Raw genomic sequence first — 6,756 nt, 5'->3', positions numbered from 1 at the left:
GTGTGTGTGTGTGTGTGTGTGTGTGTGTGTGTGTGTGTGTGTGTGTGTGTGTGTGTGTGCATAAATATACAAGGACAGTGTGGTGGAAAGTAATTCTATAGACAAGCATCTTTCTGACTTAAACAATTTGATTCTGATGTTTCAGGTGTAACGTTCGTATTGTTTTCTATGATTTCAGTTCCGATGAGGTTTTCCTTTGTTTTCATCTACCCTTTTTTCTAGTTGTTTTTGTTTTATTTATTTTATGTTTCAGTTATTACGGCTGTTATTGCAGTTTACCTCTCGTTATTGTTTCTTCTGTTATTACTATTGTTATATTACTGTTATTGTTCTGGCTTTTGTTGTCGATTTTAGTATACTCCATGAGTGTGGATGCATGCTGAATTCTTGACGTCAGAGCAATTCAGAGTGCAACTTGTCAATTCTCACTTACAAGATTGATTATTTTGTATTTTATGTGTGTTTAAATGTTATATATGTGAGAAAGTTCTGAAATATTGCAATTTATTTCTCATTTATCATTAACTTGATTACAATTTTCATTAGAATAATACATTTGAAATAAAATATCTTTGTTATTTACCTATCTCTCTCAGCACGTGCTTATTTACGTATGGCTAGTATCCTTCTGAAATTTTTTGCAATTGTCTTGCGTTGGCAGTATAGTGTCAGTCGATTTTATTGGATGCTTGTGGTAATATATATCTTCTTATAAAAGACCTCAATAACACTACAATAATGAAGAGATATCTACGATAGATGTTGATACCTTCTGCGTAGTTTCTTAGATCAGAGAAGACCCTTCTTTGTTTTGGAATTGGTTTACATGCCTTCGTAGTTCCTTCACCATAATACAATTTTACATAGTTTGTCTTAAAAACCAATACATAACTTGATATATAACAAAATCTTCCACAAGTGAACGAACATATTAAATTAACACTTATAAAGCTTTCAAATTTTGGCACAAGGCCAGCAGTTTCAGTAGAAGACATAAATCAATCACATCGATCACAGCGTTCAACTGGTATTTATTTTATCGACCCCCAAAAGAAGAAAGACAACAAAAAAACCCTCTGTAGAATTTGAACTCAGAATGTAATGAGCCGGGTGAGATGTCGTTAAACATTTTTATCCGATGCACTAGCGATTCGGCCAGATTGCTGCTATTTTAACACTTATAAAAAAAAAATAACATGTTTCGGTAGAATAGTTGTGTCTATTATCTTGGTAAGCCCAACCAGTCTTGCTACATGTAAACATAACATTTCTACACTTCCTTTTGAGTTGTATTCGACAGATATTCTCAGTCTTATAAGAAAATACCTTAATATATAAAACTTAAACGTGTACTCATTCTCTTTCTATCGACACACCTTAAACTACACTCGCACAGCATGATTTGACACATCATGTGACGAGTGTACCCATATCTCACCCTATCTTCTACAACACGCCATTCAATTCCATAATTTAATATTTCATTGATAAGCCGCATCAATATCTTCATGCAGTGTGAAAGGTCACACGCCCAATTTCATCTTTAGATACACTTTTTAAAATCACTCACTGAACCATGACATAGAAAAGCATTTTTCTATTAGTGTGTGATCGACAAGTAGAACACCATGATCAGAATATTCATTATCAGCGTGTGTGTCCAATGTTCCTTGTTCAGATTTTAATTATTAGAAGAACATTACTTCCACTTAATAAATCAACGAACGCATGTCTATTACCAGTACAGTTCTATTTGTTCACCCCAATAATAACTCCCGAATGTGTCTCAGTGTTTCAGGTCAATAAATCGCTTTAAAGGTGACATCTAAGTAAGACCATATTGTTTATTACTGGAAACAGTAAATAGAGTATAATAATATTTCATAGCATGATCAAGCTTTGTCGTATTGAGTCGGTTATTTCTACCCGTTTATAGCTGCATGTATATTAATAAACTGATCAGTTTATGACAGGGCTGTTTAGCTTAACAGTTATCATGAAATACGATTTAGCGGTCTGGAATTTATATTTAGATATATGTCAATTGTTTTTATTATTTTATGTTAATCAATTTTTCTATTTTTATTTCATTATGTCTGTGTCTTCTTCCTTTGTGAATTCGACACGGTTTATAGCTCTTTTTTCTAATTACATATATAATGCTTATGCACAGTGTATATATGACGCATATACTGCATACAGACATAGAAACACACAAACACACACACACAACACATGCACATATATTGGGATGCATACACACACACACGCACGCACACACACACACACGCACACACACACACATATATATATATATGATATAAGAGGTATTGGTATCCAAAAGACCCAAGATGGCAGGTACGGCTATGTAAGTGCTACGGGAGGACCGTAGTTAGACTCTCGGTTCGATAACAATACAAGTGAGGAATAACACATAGTATTCTAAGTTACGTAACCGTTTTTTTTTTCAAAATTCCCATTGTCAGTATTTATCATTATATAACATTTGCTGAGAAAAGAAAAGGATCTGAGAAACCGGCTTTTGAATACAAGTTTATTAATTTATTTAAGCCGTAATGATTAACCTCCACTAACGAGGTCTTACAATGTCGAAACACGTCTCTGACTTAAGTACGTGGTTAACCATTTGAAATATGTTTAGCCATTGTCTAATATTGTTTCCATCTTTGTGTGTAAGTATGAAAACATACTTAACACTCTCTGCATTTTAAGGTCAGTGTGCAGCAGTGATTTGTCAGTAATTTTTTTCCAAATACGTACTTTAGGGTTTGTAAATTATTGCTAAACTCTTGAATTGTGCTGTCGAATGTTTTTGAACAAAATCCTACGCAAATATACACACAGTACACAAACGTGCACCCGAACACACACACACACACACACACACACACACACACACACACACACACACACACACACACACACACACACACACACACACACACACACACACACACACATGTAATTCAAATGCTCAATGTTTCATATAATTTCTGCTGAAAAGATTGCCATACGGAACGAATATCATTTCAGATCGGCTTTCTCTTTTTCCTTTAATTCTTAGAGAAAACCATGTCACAAGTGACTCTACTGTTGGTTTTTATTCCTAGACAAATGCTTCATACAATACCATCATTTCTTTTCTCTGAAACGATGGGAAAATTTCCGTTGCATTGTGTTCATATTACAGAATTTTAGTCGATGCTAGACATCATATCAGATGATTTTTCTTTATAGTATGAACGTTTTATATCAGGAACATACATTCCTAAATTTCATATAGTAGAATGTTCATGCGCATAAACATTGCATTTATTCTGAAAGAAAGAATAATGAACTATGTCAGCAGTTTGGTTTTATCTTAGCATTTCATTTGAATTCGGACAGTCATCGGTTTAGTGTGTATTTCATGAAAGTTTTTTTTTGTTTTTGTTTTTTTTTTGTTTCTGCTGGCAAGGAAACTAGCATTATTCAGCACATAATATAATAAAGATTTACTTTAATCCAGTTTTTGTTGTATAACACACTGAATGAAAGGAGAAGAATGTGTCCCTTCCTCCAATTTAAAATAAAAATAAATACATTATTTGAAGGAGAAGACTTACAAAGCCAGCAGATAACTAACGTAGCAACAGTTTATTTAGACGCGAAATTAAATTTTGAAAATTGCTTTTGAACATAATGAATTAGTTATTATCAATTTTTTAAATTCTCATTTTTTTTTGTCGTTTTCATATTAATTTTATCTTCTTCTTCTTCTTCTTCTTCTTCTTCTTCTTCTTCTTCTTCTTCTTCTTCTTCTTCTTCTGCTTCTTCTTCTTCTTCTTCTTCTTCTTCTTCTTCTTCTTCTTCTTCTTCTTCTTCTTCTTCTTCTTCTTCTTCTTCTTCTTCTTCTTCTTCTTCTTCTTCGTCTTCTTCTCTCTATTATTACTCTTATTCTTTAAGGCGGCGAGCTGGCAGAATCGTTAACACACCGGATAGAATATTTAGCGACATTTCGTGTCTTCACGTTCTGAGTTCAAATTCAACCGAGGTCGATTTTGTCTTTCATCTTCTCGGGGTCGATAGAATATAGTATCAATTGAACACTGAGAAACAATATAATCGACTCACCCCCCTCTCCCAAAATTTCTGGCCTTGAGCCAAAATTTGAAATCATTATTACTATTATTTATCTCGCCTCTTCGCCATCACCATATTTCTTCTTCTCCTCTGCATCTAAAATTGTTTCAGCCATCTTTGCATCGATATATGCACAAAGATATACATTTGTCGACATGAAGTATACGTGATTCAGTAGCTTCGAGTATACGACTCGTACATGCATGATTTAAAATGCTATTTAAACTATACCTTTGATAAATATACAATTGTGGTTTCGATGTGAAAATTAAGTGGTTACACCAACGTTTTTTTTTCTCTCTCTCTAAGAAAGAAAACTGATTGATTTCTAGCCATCTTAAAGCTTCCTCGGAATAAGACTACCCATTTCTTTGCAGACAGAAATTTGGTAGTTTATAACTAGTTATAGTGTTTACAATTTCGAATAAAAATGAAATTGTTTGACTAGTATGCATAACAGAGTACGTGCCAAGAACGTAGATAATTGATTAATTAAATATGACTTAAATAGCGCTTTATAAGCAATTCGAAATGTAACTTCAGGCATTTTTGAATAGAAAAGGTAAGAACCCACTTCGATTATGAATGATCATGGGATTGCATCTAGGAAGTTCCCCTCCGAGGCACAAGTCTGGGCAAGGGAAAGACAAAGGCTGATACGGCTTGGCACCAGTGACGTCACTGAGTGAACTGGAGCAACGTGAAATAAGGTGTCTCGCTCAAGAACACAACACACAGCTCGCTCTGGGATTCGAACTCACTACCTCATGATTGTGAGCCCGACGCTCTAACCACTGAGCCAAACATTGAATATTGGCATCACTCACTTGCTATGAAGAATAATTATTTAATCCCCTTCAAATTAAACATTACCGTATTAAAAAAAGGCAAACGACGGTTAATGTGTTTCTCTGATTATAGACGAGGTGGCCGAGGATGGAATGACTTTGATAATAAAGCTATCACAACAGTAATTGCAACAGCAGTAACGAAATAAGCAGTGGCAACGACGATGTCACTAATAGCTATGCCAAGAACAGTGACGATAAACCTTTCGAGGTCTCTTATCCTCCTTGGAATAATAGTCACATCTTCCTCAAAACGATCATTCCCATTTGAAAACAGCAATAAGGGATCTTACAACTCAGTAGTTTGCAAGAGTGATACACTTAATAAAGCAAACCCAGTCATACAATATCTGAATATAAATGGGATTAGTCGCAGCTGACATGCCTCTAATCATACCTAAGCAAACATAAAGATAACAACAATAATAAAAGCAGCAACAACAAAATGCAACAACAACAAATATATGATGTCAACAGTAAGACGCAACTAGCGCGTTACAAAGACAGTAATAACAGCATTAGCATGGTCTGCGTGCTTGTTATTCGAAAACGATTCTTTACAACGCGGGAGCTAATGAGAGGGCTTCTATGAGGTCCCTCGAACTGCTCGAAATAGCAGCTAAACTTGATTCAAATTATACCCTATTGTATTTATTTATAACAGAAAGGCACAATAGCTAATGTAGCCATTGTCACATTATAGCTGAAAGTAGAAAGTCAATGGTATCAATAAAGAATCGCTTCGGATCCCACAATGCGGGTATTTTTACAAGCCAGTAGTTTGATAGTTTAGTTTGCTGATTTTAACGTCGTTATCCGGACGAACGTCAGAAATTATATGTTAATGTTTTACAGTCTGATTTTATGTCACCAGGGAGACCGCTATGGAGTCGTTCAACCTGCTCAAATTAGCGGCAAAAAATCTCCTTCAAATCACATTCAATCGTTTTAACAGAGGAAAAACACGATCTCTTATAAACAAATGGATGGAATGGTCTAATCATTGCTGGAACACTTTTGATCATAGGTATGCCCCAATACAATCTGAGATAATACTGAAGAACAACAACAAAAAAAACAACAGCAACATAAGAAAAAGCAGCAGTGGCAATAGAACTACGAACAACAACAACAATGGCGACACAACAAAAACTACTTCAGTTTTTGTTTTGCTTACATAACATTTACTTTAGACTTGTATCCTAGCATTCATGGATACCGTAGATCAATGAATGCTTCTTTTACTTACTTTTTTCCGCAAGACATCCTACAAAATTTTATTCTAAGCTTGTTATAGCTCATTCAATTAAATGACTTTCAGAATTCTTCTGTTTGTACTCTTTTTGTTTTATAAACCAAGATGTATAATCGGATGTGCACAATTTCACATCCGTTTCACTCCGACTCATTGGGGCCGTGAACTTCCGGGACTTATATATCCGGAAACCTCAGCTTCCGAATTCATTCTTCTTTACTAATAAATATTCGAGCATGTATTGTTGGACATAAATAAAGTAAATGAGAATACTTGAAAGAGAATTAAGTATTAGATGTATTACCAAATAAAAGAACTCCCATTTACTAACATGAATTAACTGAAAGCTTTTACATTATCGATATTTATTTTTTTAATATCTATATCCACACAGACGTGCATAGACACACACACACACACACACACACACACACACACACACACACACACACACACACACATATATATATATATATATACACACACACACATATATATATAATATATATA

This window comes from Octopus bimaculoides, chromosome 5, assembly GCF_001194135.2.
Source record: "Octopus bimaculoides isolate UCB-OBI-ISO-001 chromosome 5, ASM119413v2, whole genome shotgun sequence".
NCBI classification, from domain to species: Eukaryota; Metazoa; Mollusca; class Cephalopoda; order Octopoda; family Octopodidae; genus Octopus; species Octopus bimaculoides.
Note: the sequence above shows the minus strand (reverse complement) of the source record.